Source organism: Benincasa hispida, chromosome 4, assembly GCF_009727055.1.
Source record: "Benincasa hispida cultivar B227 chromosome 4, ASM972705v1, whole genome shotgun sequence".
Taxonomy (NCBI): Eukaryota; Viridiplantae; Streptophyta; class Magnoliopsida; order Cucurbitales; family Cucurbitaceae; genus Benincasa; species Benincasa hispida.
The window spans coordinates 68,031,589-68,047,845 of record NC_052352.1 but is presented as its reverse complement, the minus strand read 5'-3'; positions in this window follow the sequence as shown (position 1 = coordinate 68,047,845).

Below are 16,257 nucleotides of genomic sequence, written 5' to 3'. Positions count from 1 at the left end.
AAAAAAAAAAAGTTTTTAAAAACTACTTTTTTTATTTTTCAATTTTTGGTTTAGTTTTTCAAATTATTGATAAAAAGTAGATAATAGATGAAGAAATTTAGAGATAGAAATAGTGAAGAAATTTATAGAAATAGTGACTGTAAACTTAATTTTCAAAAATAAAAACTCAAAAACCAAATCGGGGTTAAACGAAACCTTATTTAAAAAAAAGAAAAAAAAAGTCATATACCGTCAAATAAGAACTTATGTCGAATATTATTATTTTTTTAAAAAAAAAGGAATATAAAAAAAGTTAAAAACATATTGATAACCCAAGAATGATATGAATAATAATTGTCATTTTTTTTTATTTATATTCGAAGCATATCAATTATTTAGTTCTGATTATTTTAAAATATATTTGAGACACAAGTCGATTTCAGAAGAGAATTTGGAGGGAAAAGTATCTTTCAAAGAGTTTGTAGGTTTGCATGAAATGGCATGCAAACCAATTGCTAGCTGTAATGGTGTTGACACTTTTTCATTTATTCAAGCTGTTGATTTTATCCCATCTTGGATGTCTTTGTCCTTCATTTAGATTTGAAAATGTCTTTTTCATATATATATATATGATTTTCAAAAATAAAAAAAAAAAAATATTTATACAAATAGCAAAATTTAATTCTAGTTGTGATAGACATTGTTGTCATTGTCTATTACAGATAGACGTTGATAGAGTCTATTGCCGTTATCGGTGATAGAAACTAATATAAGTCTTTTACTAATAGATGGTGATAGAAGTTTATCTGTGTCTATCAATGATAAAAACTGATTGAAGTCTATCATTGATAAAGAGTGATAGAAGTTTATTAGTGTTTTTTAGTTATCGAAACCGATATAAGTCTACCATTGATACTATCAGTAATATAAATTGATACAAGTCTATCACTGATAGACGTTAATAGAAACTAATATAAGTTTATTATTGTTTTTTCTTTTTAATTTTCGTAAATAGTTTGACATTTTTAAAAATTTCTTTTATATATAATAATAGAAAATTAAAGAAAAAAAATCAATAATACTGCCATTGTACATACTATTGCCTTCTACACACATCATCCACTAAGTGGGTCTCATTAATTGACCATTATTTTTCAGCTCTCTTCTTTTCTATAAGAAGTATACATTATATACAAGGAGATTCTAAACTTTAATGCACTAGAGAAAGTAGAGATCTATTTACTAACAATGAATTTACTCAAAAAAAAAAAAAAAAGTTTATATTGAACTATGCTCATATCTGTTAAGAAATCTACACATAAAAAATATAGAAAAGGTAAAGTAGTAGTTAATTAACACACAGTAGTTTACTAAAACAATGTGTTATAGCGGGAGAAAAAATTTATCAGAAAAAATATTACGGAATACAGAATAGTGACGTCTTTAGAGTTAGAGAATTTATATAGTGCACGTCTCTAAACTCTATGGTTATAATCATAAATAAACTATAAATAATTAAATATTTAAATACGAATTCAACAAATTTAAAGTTGTTCAAAACGTCAGATAACAGATTAAAGGCACTCCAACGATATCTATTATGAGGAACACCTAATTATGCCACTTATATGTGATGATAATCGAAAAAATATTTGCAAATACTTCAATGTGTGGTTGCCATGCAAATCGTGATTTTGAAACTATTCGTTGAGTTTTTTTTTGGAAATGTCAAAGTTATTTTGGATAATTTAACCGAGGTTGAGTTCGAAATGAAGGCAAAGGCAAAGAGCATGGCTATTGTTGACAAACAAAGGACAATAAGGGTATGTTTGAAATGCATTTTCAAGTGTTTAATTTAAAAAATAAGTCATTTAAGAAAAAACTAAAGTATTTTGACAACCACTCGAAATAACTTTTGAATATTATTTTCAACAAATTTTGTCAAAAATATTTAAATAAAAATGAGTTTTTTGAAAAACACTTTTTTTCTCAAATCAATCCAAACGGACTCTAAGAAAGTTCTCACAATTCAAATTCAAACAATACATGGAAGTGGATATATATTGAATCATTGACACTATTATGATGATAATTAATATTTAATTCACTAAACTATCTTCAAATCGACATGAATTTATTAGATTACATAAGTGAAATCTATAGATCTATTAAATAAAAAATTAAAAAATTAAGGACATATTTAGCATAAGTATGCACACTAGACAAAATATGAAAGTTTAGGATTTAGAAACATATTTGATACTTTTTAAAATAGTCTTTGTAAATTTCATTATTTCATATTTTAATCCATCTACTTCACATGTTCAATTCTAATTTATGTCACTCGTATAAAATTGGCTTTGAATGTCGGTAAAAAGCTGACATTATAGGAGCATGATAATGAACGGGTGACCAACATCAAAGAACAGTGTTATTGTAGGTGTTTAAACGATGATCACCTTTAATGCTTCTATTAGTATATATGTACTATGTAATTTGATTACTCAGTGGGGTAATATTTCAAATAAGCTTCAATTGGTTGAAATGGAACGTACCTTAATGTTTTCCAAATCCATAGATGCTTTTTTTCCATGTATAGAAGGTTTGTAATCTGTTTGATGGATCGTGTAATATATAAGGTATGTTTAGTTTAACTTTTCAAGTGTTTAATTTTGAAAAAAAAATTATATTATTTGACAACCACTCAAAATAGTTTTTGAAACACTTTGAGAGTGTATTTTAACCCATTTTTATAAGGGTAATTGTTTTAAATCTCAAAATTGTATGAAATATTTTTAAATATAACAAAAGGTCACTGTCTATCCTGTCTACCGATAGCCAGTGACATTGCTATATTTGTAAATAAGTTTGTTCATTATCCTATACTTGAAAACATCCCTTTTTATAAAGATGACTTTTCCGAAAAAAATTTTCTAGTCAGTCCAAATAGACCCATAGTTATGAGAATGGTTGGAAGTCTCATGGTTAGTGAACGAAAATGGGAAATGGCATTGAGTATTTTACAAAATATTAGAAATGCAACTGTCATATATTGGAAAAATTCAAAGAAGTGATGAGCTCAAATTACTATAAAATGAGCCTATGCTTTTGGTTTCAAGCTATCCCAGTTAGAAAACTTTAAACTTAAATGTGCTAACTAGTTAAATTCCCTTTTGTATTCTATTGTTTGAGAGTGGGATTATTAAATTAAAGGGCGAGTAATACAAAAACTTTTAGAGAGTGCTCTTGTAATTGGGGTCAGGAGAGAAAATTGTTCTATGTGATTGTAATAATTTTTCACGTAGTAGAATTTTTCTAGTCTGTGGTTTTTTCCCTCCGATTTGAAGATTTTCCACATTAATTCTCGTGTTTCTAGTTCTATTGCTTTTTTTTTTTCAATGTATTTTTTCTGTTTAAGGTTTGTTGGGGGATTGATCTTAGGTGTTGTAGTGGTTGCATGAAGGAGATGTTTATAATGATTGAAAAATAGGTGGATTACAAGGTAGCTATAATGTTACTAACAATTGTAAAGACAACAGTAATCACAATAAGTAAGAAAAAGAGATAAACATAGAATTGTTAACCTAATTTGGTGTAACCATACCTATGTCTAGGAGGTTTTATGCCTTAATGAAAAGAGATTCACTAGAATGAAAAGTGTTTACAAAGTACAAATCAACTATGTTTCAACACTATCAGTTTTGCACATATCTGAATGCTAGTGAGTAGGTTAGACTCCCATAACTTGATGCTGCACATATCAAAATGAGCCAGTGGCTTGGACAGACTAAGTTTTATAGTTCAAAATTTTTTCACTGTCTTCTTGGATCACCACCACAACATTTATAGTTATTTTTTATTCAATTCCATGACATACCCTAAAACATGAGCAGCCCCAACAATATATAAAACCAGAAAGGAAAGAATCCTATAGGAACAACACAAATGTAAACAAGGAAATAGTCACCAAAGAAAATTTGCAACCAGAAAGGTAAGGGAACTAAGGCAAAAAATTTGCACCTAAAGACAGACAAAATATTCAATCAGAGAGATAAAAGAAAATATTATGCCAACCCAAAATATAACAATCATGATTTCATTAATTGTGTTGGAGGTGGAAGTGTAGTTGTTATAAATATGTTAAATTAGATATAATGTAGATGCTCATTATTAGTGTTTATTGGTCATGTGTTACTCATCCATTACCTCATATGTTGTCTATATGTCTAAGATTACACACTAGTGTTCATGTAATTCACCTCCTACTTGCCAAATTGCCTATAAATAGTGACATTTGGTGGGTTTTGAAAGACACATATTGGTGATCAATATAAAAAGATTGGAGAACGTGGAGAAATCCATTCTTTATTATTTTATTTACTTTTTTATATTTATTTTATGTATTTATATATTATATTATATTATTTTATTATATATTATTATTATATTATATTTTCTCTATATCCATGTTCTCGGCGTGCACCGTTGTGCTCTTTAAATTCAAACACGTTATCAGCACGAGTTCCTACCGTTTTCTTTGCTAAAGATAGGTTTTAAATGTATGTTTTTCCTTCTTCGTTATAATTAATAAATTTAACGTTATTTTTCATATTTAATATCTATTAAATTTCTAATATAAATACAATATTTTATGATAGTGCTGTCATGGCAAAGCTCACAAAATTAGAATTTGTCGCCCTTGATATTAACGGCAGTAATTATTTATCATGAGTATTTGAGGCCGAAATCCACTTGGATGCTTTGAATCTTGGAGAGACTATTAAAGAAGAAAATATGACATCTAGTCAAGACAAAACAAAAGCTATGATTTCCTTCATCATCATCTCTACGAAGGATTGAAAAATGGAGTACTCACAATAAAAGATTCTCGTATCTTATGGAAATTTTTGAAAGAGAGGTATGATCATAAAAAAATAGTTACTCTTCCTAAAGCTTGTTATCAGTGAATGCATTTGAGGCTACATGATTTCAAATCATTAAGTGATTACAACTCCACATTATTTAAAATTAGTTCAAAATTGTTGTTATACGGAGAGAAAATTACTGATGTTATTATATTAGAGTGGACATTTTCTATATTTCATGTCTCGAATAAGCTCCTGCAACAGCAATATCGAGAGAAAGATTTTAAACAATATTCTGAACTAAGTTAATGTTTTCTTGTGGTAAAAAAATAATAATGAGTTATTAATGAAAAATCATGAATCTCAACCAACCCGAACGACAATTTCATGAAGTGAATGCTGTGAATTTTAATAATAATTGTGGTCGTGGTCGAGGTCGTGACTGTGGCAGAGGAAGAAATAGTTATTATTTTCGTATGGTCGTTCTAACCATTCAAATTTCAAAAGAATCACACAAAATGATGATCACAAAGGAAAAGCTCCATAGATAAGAGTTCAAAAAATGTTGAAAATAAATGTTTCTAATGCGGAATGACTGGGCATTGGTCACGTACCTGTCGTACGTCAAAACACTTAGTAGATTTCTATCAAGCATCCGAGCTGAAAGAAAAAGAGAAAAATGTAAAAGCACATTTTGCATACCAGGATAATGACATATTTGACACATTTCATATGACAAATTTGGATGTGGCGGACTTCTTCGAATCTCTTGAAGAGAAAATCGACAGAATTGATGGAACATCAAGTGTTTCCTTCAATTTTGAAAATATCTAGATTTAATGTTGTTTTTTTATCCATCTCTATGTTTTTTTTCCTCTTAGTAGATGTTAACTTTTGTATATTCCAAATGTTATTTTTCTTATTGTAATTATTTTCTTTTAATGAAGAAACCTGGATCATTTTCATATATTGGGTGACTAAAAAATGAGTAAGAAGATCTATGTCTGGCAGACAGTGCAACTACACATACAATACTTACAAGTAGAAAATATTTTTCCAACCTGACAATGCTGGAAGCAAAAGTCAATACAATATTAGGTTTTGTAAACCTAGTTGAAGGGTTTGGAAAAACAAATATTATTTTGCCTAAAGAAGCAAAATTTACAATTGACAATGCATTGTTCTCTAGTCAATCAAAGAGATATATACTTAGTTTTAAAGATATACATTGCAATGGTTATCATATTGAGATTGATAGAAAGAATAATATGGAGTATCTTTATATCATATCTACTATCTCATATGAAAAACATATATTGAAAGAGTTGCCTGCTTTAGCTTCTGGATTATATTATACTCATATATGTGTAATTGAAACATATGCAACAATGAACCTGAAGTTCATGAATTCAGACATATTTACAATTTGGCATGACAGATTAGGTTATCTAAGGTCTATAATGATGAGAATAATTATCGCGAATTCAAATAGACATCCATTGAAAAGCCAAATGATTCTTCAATATAATGAATTAACATGTGATGCTTACTCTTAAGGAAAATCAATCAATGGACCATCACTAGTCAACTGAATCACCTGCATTTTTAGAACGTTCATGATGATATATGTGGACCTATTAATCCACCAAGTGGACGATTTAGATATTTTATGGTATTAATAGATGCATCCAACAGATAGTCATACATGTACTTATTATCAAGTCTAAATCTTGCATTTGCAAGATTACTTGCTCAAATAATCAAGTTAAGAACACAATTTCCTGATTATACCATTAAGACTATTCACCTTGATAATGCTGGTGATTTTACATCCCAAGCCTTTGATAATTATTGTATGTCAATTGGGATAAGTGTTGAACATCCTGTAGCTCATGTTCATACACGAAATGGTTTAGCGGAATCAATCATAAAACATTTGCAGTTAATTGCTAGACCATTGCTTATGAGAGCTAAGCTTCCTACATCTGTATAGGGACATGCTATTTTGCATGTAGTGTTACTTGTACATATTAGACCAGTATCTTATCATAAGTCCTCGCCATTACAATTAGCTTATGACCACGAGCCAAATGTTTCCCATCGAGGATTTTTTGATGTGCAGTATATGTTTCAATTGCATCTCCACAACGTATTAAGATGGGTCCTCAAAGGAGGTTTGGAATATATATTGGATATGATTCCCCATCAATTATCAAATATCTTGAACCCCTGATAGTGATATATTTATTGCATGATTTGTTGATTATCATTTTAATGAGATAAATTTTCCAATACTAGGGGGATGAATTAAGAAGTTGGAAAAATAAATTACATGAAATGCATCGTTATTGTCTCATTTAGATGCCGTAGAAATCAATGTGAACTTGAAGTTCAAAAGATAATTCTTTTGAAAAATATAGTAAATCAGTTACAGATGCATTTATAGATATAAAGTAACTAAGTCACATATACCAGCTACAAACGTTCCATAAAAAATTGATATCCCAACACAGCAAGTTGTCACTAATGAGTCTAGAATAAGCCAAAAGCGTGGTAGACCAATGGGTTCTAAAGATAAAAATCCTTGAAAAAGAAAAATAATTAATAGTCAAGAAGACTTGGTTGAGAATCCCATGAAGAAATTCATGACATGACTAATGAGGAAGGCGGAATATATAAATATAATAATGAGATTTCAATAAACTATGTCATGTCAGGAAAAAGATGGAACCGAATTCATGTAATTACTGACAACATTTTTGCTTATAATGTTGCTCTTGATATTATATTTGAATATAAGAATTTTGAACCAAAATCTGTTGAAGAATGTCGACATAGAAAAGATTGGTTTTAGTGGGAATAAGCAATCGAGGCAGAATTGAACTCACTTTCAAAATGTAAGGTTTTTGTACCAGTAATCCAAACATCAGAAGGTGTCAAACTTGTAGGATACAAATGGGTATTTGTGAGGAAAAGAAATGAAAATAATGAGGTCACAAGATATAAAGCAAGACTAGTTCCACAAGTTTTTTTTTAATTTTTTACAAAGACCTGGTATTGATTATGAGGAGACGTATTCTCCGGTGGTGGATGCAATTATACTAAGATATTTAATTGATCTGACTGTATATGAAAATCTGAATATGCATCTTATGGATGTAGTCAGAACATATTTATATGATTCTCTTAATAATGATATTTATATAAGAATCCTAAAAGGATTTAAGGTACTTGAAACATATAAATCAAATTCCCATGAACTGTATTAAATAAAGTTACAAAGATCACTATATGGATTGAAACAATCAGGACGAATCTGGTACAATCGCCTGAGTGGATGTTTGGTTGAAAGAAGGATATCAAAATAATCCAATATGTCCATGTGTTTTTATAAAGAAATCACAGTTAGAGTTTGTTATTATACTGTATATGTTGATGACTTAAAGATAATTGGGACTCTTGAAGAGCTTTCAAAGACAAAATAATGTCTTAAGAAAGAGTTTGAGATGAAAGATCTCAGAAAAACAAAAAAATTTCTTGGTTTGCAAATTGAGCATTTAGTAAATGGGATATTTGTTTGTTAGTCAACTTATACAAGAAAAGTTTTGATAAGATTTTATATGGACAAAACACATCCATTGAACATTCCAATGGAAGTTCGTTCACTAGATGTGAAGAAAGATATATTTCGATTTTGAGAAGATAATGAAGAACTTATTGGTCCTGAAGTATCATATCTTAGTACAATTGGTGCACTTATGTATCTTGCTAATAATACAAGATCAGATATTGCATTTTCAGTAAATTTATTAGCAAGATATAGTTCTTCTCCAACAAAAATACATTGGAACGGAATTAAGCATATACTCCATTATCTCCGAGGAACGATCGCATGTGTTTGTTTTATTCAAATAAATCAAATTTTGATCTAGTTGGTTATGCAAATTTTGGATATTTACCTAATCCACACAAAACTAGATCTCAAATAGGTTATATGTTCACATGTGGAGGAAGTGCTATATCATGGCGATCAGTGAAACCGACTATAACAACTACTTGTTCAAATCATGCTGAAATTCTTGCAATTCATGAAGCTAGTCGAGAATGTATATGGCTAAAATCAATACTCAGCACATTCGTGGAACATGTGGTTTGTCTTCTAGTAAAATTTTTCCAACGATATCATATGAAGACAACATCATGCATATCCTAAATCAAAGAAGGATATATTAAAGGAGATAGAATAAAACATATTTCACCGAAGTTTTTCTACACTCATGATCTTGAAGAAAGTGACAACATCACCATACAACAAATTTGTTTGAAAGATAACCTGGCAGACTTATTTACAAAGGCATTACCTACTACGATATTTGAAAAACTAGTGCACAACATTGAAATGCGGCGACTCAGAGATCTCAGATGTTTCCATGAAGGGGAGTAAATACACTTTTTAAGAGTATCAGATTATATGATATATGTACTCTTTTTCCTCCACTAAGATTTTTTTCCTAGTGGGTTTTTTCTTAGTAAAGACATATTTCATATATAATGGGCATCTAAGAAGGAATTTTATAAATATGTTAAATTAGTGTAATGTAGTTACCCATTATTTGGCCATGTGTCACTTATCATCCCTATGTGTTGTCCATGTAATCTACCTTATACTTACCAAGATGCCTACAAAAAGTGCCATTTTGTAGGTTTTGAAAGACACACATTGGTGATCAATTCAAAAAGATTGGAGAAAGTGGAGAAATCCATTCTTTGTTATTTTATTTACTTTTTGTTTATTTATTTTATATATTTATATATTATATTATATTTATTATATTATATATTATTATTATTTTATATTTTATCCATATCCATGTTCTCTTTGTACTCCTCAAATTCACAACAATTTCTTTACTTTTTAGGAAGTTTTTTTTTGTTTTTTTTTTTTGTTTTAGAAGAACTGTTGCTTATTGATGACTTGTAGAAATACAAGTTATTGTAGCCTTTTACTTAGAGTAATGAGGGTAGATAAGTAAAATATGCGTTGACTATACTAAAAATTCATGCTAAATAATATATTTGTGCTAAAGTACACTAAAAATTCTTGCTGATCGCATATCATGAGTTAAATTGCGCCAAAGTATATATTTTGCAGTTGATTGTAGGACTTGTCTGCATGCGCTGAGCTTCTACCTAATGATCAAATTAAATTGCGCCAAAGTATATATTTTGCAGTTGATCGCAGGACCTGTCTACATGCACTGAGCTTCTACCTAATGAACAAATATTTGATCGCATGCCTTGGGATCTCTGAACCAGTGCCAGTGGATCTTCTGCCATACCTTCAGAATGTTGACCATGATAGTAGTGTTGGCATTCTCATCTACCACGTTAGAGATGACATTTAATCAGAGTGGGAAGCCCAATAATTTTCAGCGCATGGCTCTATAAATAAAGCCTTGACGTCCATGAATAGGGATTCTAGATTCCAAAAATCCGAGAGTCAAGATTTTACCTAAGAACATCATTAAACACGATTCTTGCACCACAAGCAAAGAGTGAACCAAAGAGTATTTCTGAGAACTTTCACTTCCAAACTCCACCCAACTTTTCATCGAAACTTCACCGAAGCAAGAGTTTGAGAGGGCCTTCTCCATTTCACACTATCATTCTGTCACCAACAACCCAACATTACACCTGTTGGAAGCAAGAAATTGTTGAAAACTGCCCATTCCCTTTACTCTCTTATTGTCATTTACTGTTGTATTGCATTTGAGACTAAAAGATTATTCACTTTTGTAAACAAGAATATTTCTATCTATATATCATCATGTCTATCTCCATTATCTCCTCTCTCTTGACTGTCGCTTTTTCATTCATCATGAGTAACTAATCTCAATGGGGTAAAGGGGGAAGCTCAATGCTATGAGCTAAGTTGAGTCTCTAAGGGTTAATCTTGTTTGCTTAGTGTGTAAATATTTAAATACTTGTCTATGATCACTCATTGAGTCAAGTAGCTATAACCAACTGCTCGAGAGGGTAAGTAGTTTTGGATCTCACTAAGCAAAACAAGAAGTGTTTCTAGAGATAGAAATAACCTTATGCTCAACGTAACATCATTCATGCGTCATAGAGATATGAAAAATGTGGTTGGCCGTCAAGAGGTGTGAGATGAATGGATGTTGCGAGCTGGGATTAATGTTGGAACTAAACTTAAGGATGTGGTATTGACTTCCCCCCCAACCCTGCTTTTCCATACATTTCCTTACACACGTTAAAGCTTGTTGTCTATATAAGTTTCTTAAAATTAAATTCGAAGATTTCTTTGCTTGTTTAGATTATTTGATCGCAAGGTTTCTTTAATCACGTGATTTTTTGCTCTACTACAAATATTTTAGTCCTTGCCGCATACACGTTATTCTCCAAACATTCGTAGTTACAAATCCCTGAATTCAACCTCGGCTCACACCGAAAAACCTATAGGTTGTTTATACTTGACAATCTATAAGAAAACTTGTGATAAGTGCATGATTAACTACAATTGGACGCATAGTAAATATAGCGCATAGTCATTCTAGCATAGTTCATGTTAACTACATCGAACGCACTTATATCCAATGTTTTATTTTGTTTTGTTTTTTTTATTTGTAATCTTCTATTTACCGAAGAATTTATACTTATTTATTATTTTATTGTCATTTCAAGAAAGATATTTGTTTATTATGTTTTTTTAACAGTGGAAGTGGTTCCGATTTGTAATTTAGTTGAAATTTTAATTTTGAAATGTTAGTTTTTTTTTTTTTTTTTAATCACACCCTAGTTTTAGGTTGTTAGTGGGAGGAATTGTTACTTGTCTTGTCGGGTATTTCATTCTTATAATAGTTTACATTTTTATTAAAAATGTAATTTCACCATTCGAAATTAGGTGTGGCTTATTCAATGCATTTTTTTTCCATACATAGTAAAAAAATAATTAATAAAAGTTATTTTTGCCACAATACTATCACGTAGTCTGCACCTAAGTTTTTTTCTTTTTCAAAAACCACAAATTAAATTTCTCATTTACTTTGTTTTCCCTAATTTCTGTTTTTTCTTTTTTCTTTTTTCTTTTTTTCTTTTTTTCTTTTTTAGATAAAAGAAAAAATCTCTAATTTCAAGATGCCCAAAATGTGTTATATGATTGGGCCCATGTTTGTTTATGGCCCAATTGCTTTTAGTCATGGACTCATGTACAATGCTCAAAACTGTGTTCTAACACTGGGCTTGGCCCCTTTTTTTAATTAAACTGGGGTTGGGCTTGATGTTTTATTATTTTGAAAAATTATAATGGGTAGCAATCTTATGATTAAGATTAGCAAATGTAGCATATTTTTAAAATAATTACATATATGAAAAAAATTGATTGGTCAACTTAATAATTTCTATTTCTTTTCAAATTTTCCCTTGTCTAACTGTAGATTACTCGGCTCTTTGCTCAAAACATTCAATTACTAGATGCAGCAAAGGAAATTGACATTGGTAGACTTCTAGCTTTTTTTAGTAATGAGGATTAGCACAAAGAGTTTGTTAGTTTGTAATTAGAATGCAGTTAATGCTGGGTTTTATGTCCTAAACTCGTGGTTTGTAAATAAATAAATAATTTATTGATTATTAATAAAACAATTTATTGTTTTATATTGTGTCTTAAATTTGCATAACTATAACCAATAAAGGAAAATTCGAGGTAATTGGAATGAAACTTGAACAATATGTAGTTGACATACAATGGATTATGTTCAAGTAATAACCTAAAGGGTCTATAGTAGATGGATAAGGTTCAATGTCTTATCTTGGTAACATGTTCACCTCGTGATTTGAGTCTAAAAGTGTTTTGAATGAAAATGGAGAATGCTGATATGTGGATAAGATGAATGAAGATGTATGACAGATTAACTTCTCTCTAAGTGAGAAAGGTAGGTGATGCGTTGGGGTGGATGCTATTGGGGTTTGTGCCCTAAAGTCTCGTGTCCTGTAGTTTGTAAACATATTTTGTATGAACGCTTGTGATGTATAATATATGATATTTACTTTACGTCTTGACTTTGCACATTTAGATATTTTATTTGCTTTACCACAAACCAATAAACTTAAAATCCCTGGTTATCTTTATGTAACTTAAGCATGTATGTAATGACATACAAGTGGATCATGTCTTAATTGATAACCAAAATGGTCTGTAGTATATAGATATAGGAGGGAAACCTTATCTGGTAATACTACGGATGCGGCCTGCTTTGTGGCATAGTTGTGACTTTTCACAGATGATTTGATCCTGATCATTCGTGTAGGGGACATGCGAGCGGGGGAGTCCTATACAAAGAGTTTGTATAAGACCTGACCACGAAGTGTTAACTTCTCGTCATATAACTCTGTTCATGACAGAGACTTCACTTCACTAGGATGACCATAAGTAACATGACCTCAATCTTGAGTGAGTTGGGAACTCCTGTCATTGAGGGCGGTCCTTTGATTTGCATGGGTGCGAGTGGCCAGAGTGCCGACTCAAACCTACCACTTTGGGGTTTCGTCTAATTTGGGAGCTAGGAACTCAGCTTCACAAGATGGAGTTCACTCATTGTCCAAAGCAAGGGTATGTAGATAGATTGTTCCCTTAAGGGCTGATCCCGAGGCTTGAATGATGTGGCGCCACACACCTTCTCATGGCTCGAGAGATGTTCACACATAGTAGGAATATGTTGTATTGTTCATTATAGGGATCAGTGGTACTTAAGGAATAAGATGTAACTACAGGGGTAAAACGATAAATTGGCCCAACTGTACTTATGAGCATCTGTGAAGGGTCATCATACTGATAATTGGTTATATCCAATGGACATAAAAATATATCTATGGTAAGAAGAGTTCAACTATTTGTATTTAGTGGAATGCCTGGTAGTTAATGGATGGTGGATATCGTGGCTAAAGAGTTTAGTTAGTTATTCACGTACCGTTGGAGCTTCGAGCCATAGGTCCATAAGGTCCTCTTGGTAGCTTGGAAATAAGTTGAGAATCAGTTTTTGGGTCAGTTTGAAATGTTCAAATTAACAAGAGGGAGTTCGATTATATATGATATAATTGAACTAGTTAATTATATATGATATAATTAACTTTATGTATGAGATACATTAATTTGGAGGAAATTAGATATAAATATGATTTATATCTAGTGGAGGAAAAATACTATGGTTAATATATGATATTTAACCATAGGTTATGAATATAATGTGATTATATTTATTATCTATTAATTGGAAAGTTATGAGATAATTGGCCGACATCTCTTATGTTTTCATATGGATGAGTGATAACGGGCAGAAATGCACGTTATTACAGTGTTAAGTTATTAAACAATGAAAGTTTGTGTTGATAAAATATGTATGATTGCGTCCAAAAAGCATTAAGTTTTATAACATTGTGGTCACATGCGTTCATCGCATAAGAACAGTTAACTATTGTACTTTTGTGCAGAATATGTATTGACGCAAAGCATAAAATACGATCACAAGAAAGCAACGGTCGAGCACAACGCTATCACAAGGCTTTGCGGTGATTTGTGCTCGCAAACATCTGCTCAAGAAGGATTGCCGCATAGAGTCGCCGCAACTTGGTGGGCGTATCTGGGTGAAAAGCATAATAAATTACGATGGGACAGAAAGCTGATGACGGTCGAGTCCGAATTAAGTTGACAAGCCGCTAACGAACTACTGTAGCAAGTACACTTAACTTTTCGGTGACAAATATTTGGCGCATCAGATAGAGAATTAATGCCATCTCACCAGTGCAATCATTAGAGAGAAGCAGCTTTTCACCCTGAAGCTCTATAAATACTGAAGGCAACCTTCAGTAAAGGAGTTCGGACAGTTCGAAAAGTTCGGATAGTTAGAGAATTTTCCTTTAGATAGAATAGTCTTGTTCTTAGTTTTTTTTTTCTTTTATTTAAGGTAGAAGTGAGAGAAGCGAGATTGTGTTGAGGGATCGTTCTGGTGAACTTGAAAGAGTGTCGGAAGCGTCGAGATCAGAGAGAGGGTCAGCTTCTGCGGAAGCAGGAATATCTTTTGAACAGAATAGAATCAATAGTGTAAAAGCCTTGGGAAGCAAGGGATTGCTACCAGGCTCTCTATCCTTACCTTCCATTGTCATTTTGTACTTAAACTCATCTATAGAAATGGAATTTATTTCTCTATATCTGTTCACTCTCTGTTTATTACGCATGAATAGCTAAATCTGTCGAATGGGTTGAGAAACACTTAGTTAGCATAACTGAGGATCTTCATTCTATGCGATTATCTTGTATTATGTATGCATCATTCGTCCACTAGAGATACTCGGGAGGGTAGTCTAAGAGTAGAATCTAGGCTTGGAAAATTCAGGTTAGAATCTAGGCTCGGGAGAGTCAGATTAGAACGCATAATCAAGAGATAGGAGCTTAGGAATAAGCATTGTTTGCGCATCGCATGCATCCTAGAGATAGGATATGATTGTGTGTGGCACCTTGTCTTTGTGTGCATCTTGCATCATCTCATAGGAAAAGAGTAGAGACTTAGGAATAATCTCTATGGATACTATTGCATTCAACACATGCGTCCGTGAACTAGGAGCACCGCATTTGCATTGGAAAATGCTTTGTTGTCGCATGAGTGTAGCATGATTGCATAGTTTGACGCATTCTCGGGAAACGCTAGCTAAAGACCTTCTCAACCTGTTCCTCTGCATACGCAGTTTATCTATCGCATAATCGATCTTTTCTCAAATCCGCCGCATACATTTATTTTATATCGCAAACAACAACCCAAAAAACTATTTGATTTATTGATTACCGCAAAGTCTTCTTGAAAATTATCACCGCATACTATTTTTCCTAGTCCCTGAGTTCGACCCTAGACTTACTAGTAAACTCAGTAGGGTTTATACTTGGATTCCGCTGAGAAAACTTGTTGCTCAACGCATTTCCATCATTGCATTTCATTCCATTATTTCATCACATAAAATAACGCATCAAGTTTTTGGCGTCGTTGCCAGAGACTTCGGCAAATCAGTGTGCTAACGATAATTTTTCTGATTTCTTTGCAGCTCTCAATCTCTGATCAATTATGACCCGAAGATTGAGAGGACGTTCCGACGAAGACTAAGAAATAGCCACCACCAACAACAACTAGATAAAGACGATATGGCGGAGTAGCCTGGAAATGGAGCACCAAACGAAAACAATGTCATGGCGAATCCAATCTTACTGGCAAATGATCGCAATAGGCCCACTCGGGACTATACATCGCTAAACCTCTATGATTTCTCTCCAGGAATCATGAGGTCTACCCTTGATGGATCCCGATTCAAAATGAAGCTGGTGATGCTGTAGATGATCTAGACTGTAGGGTAG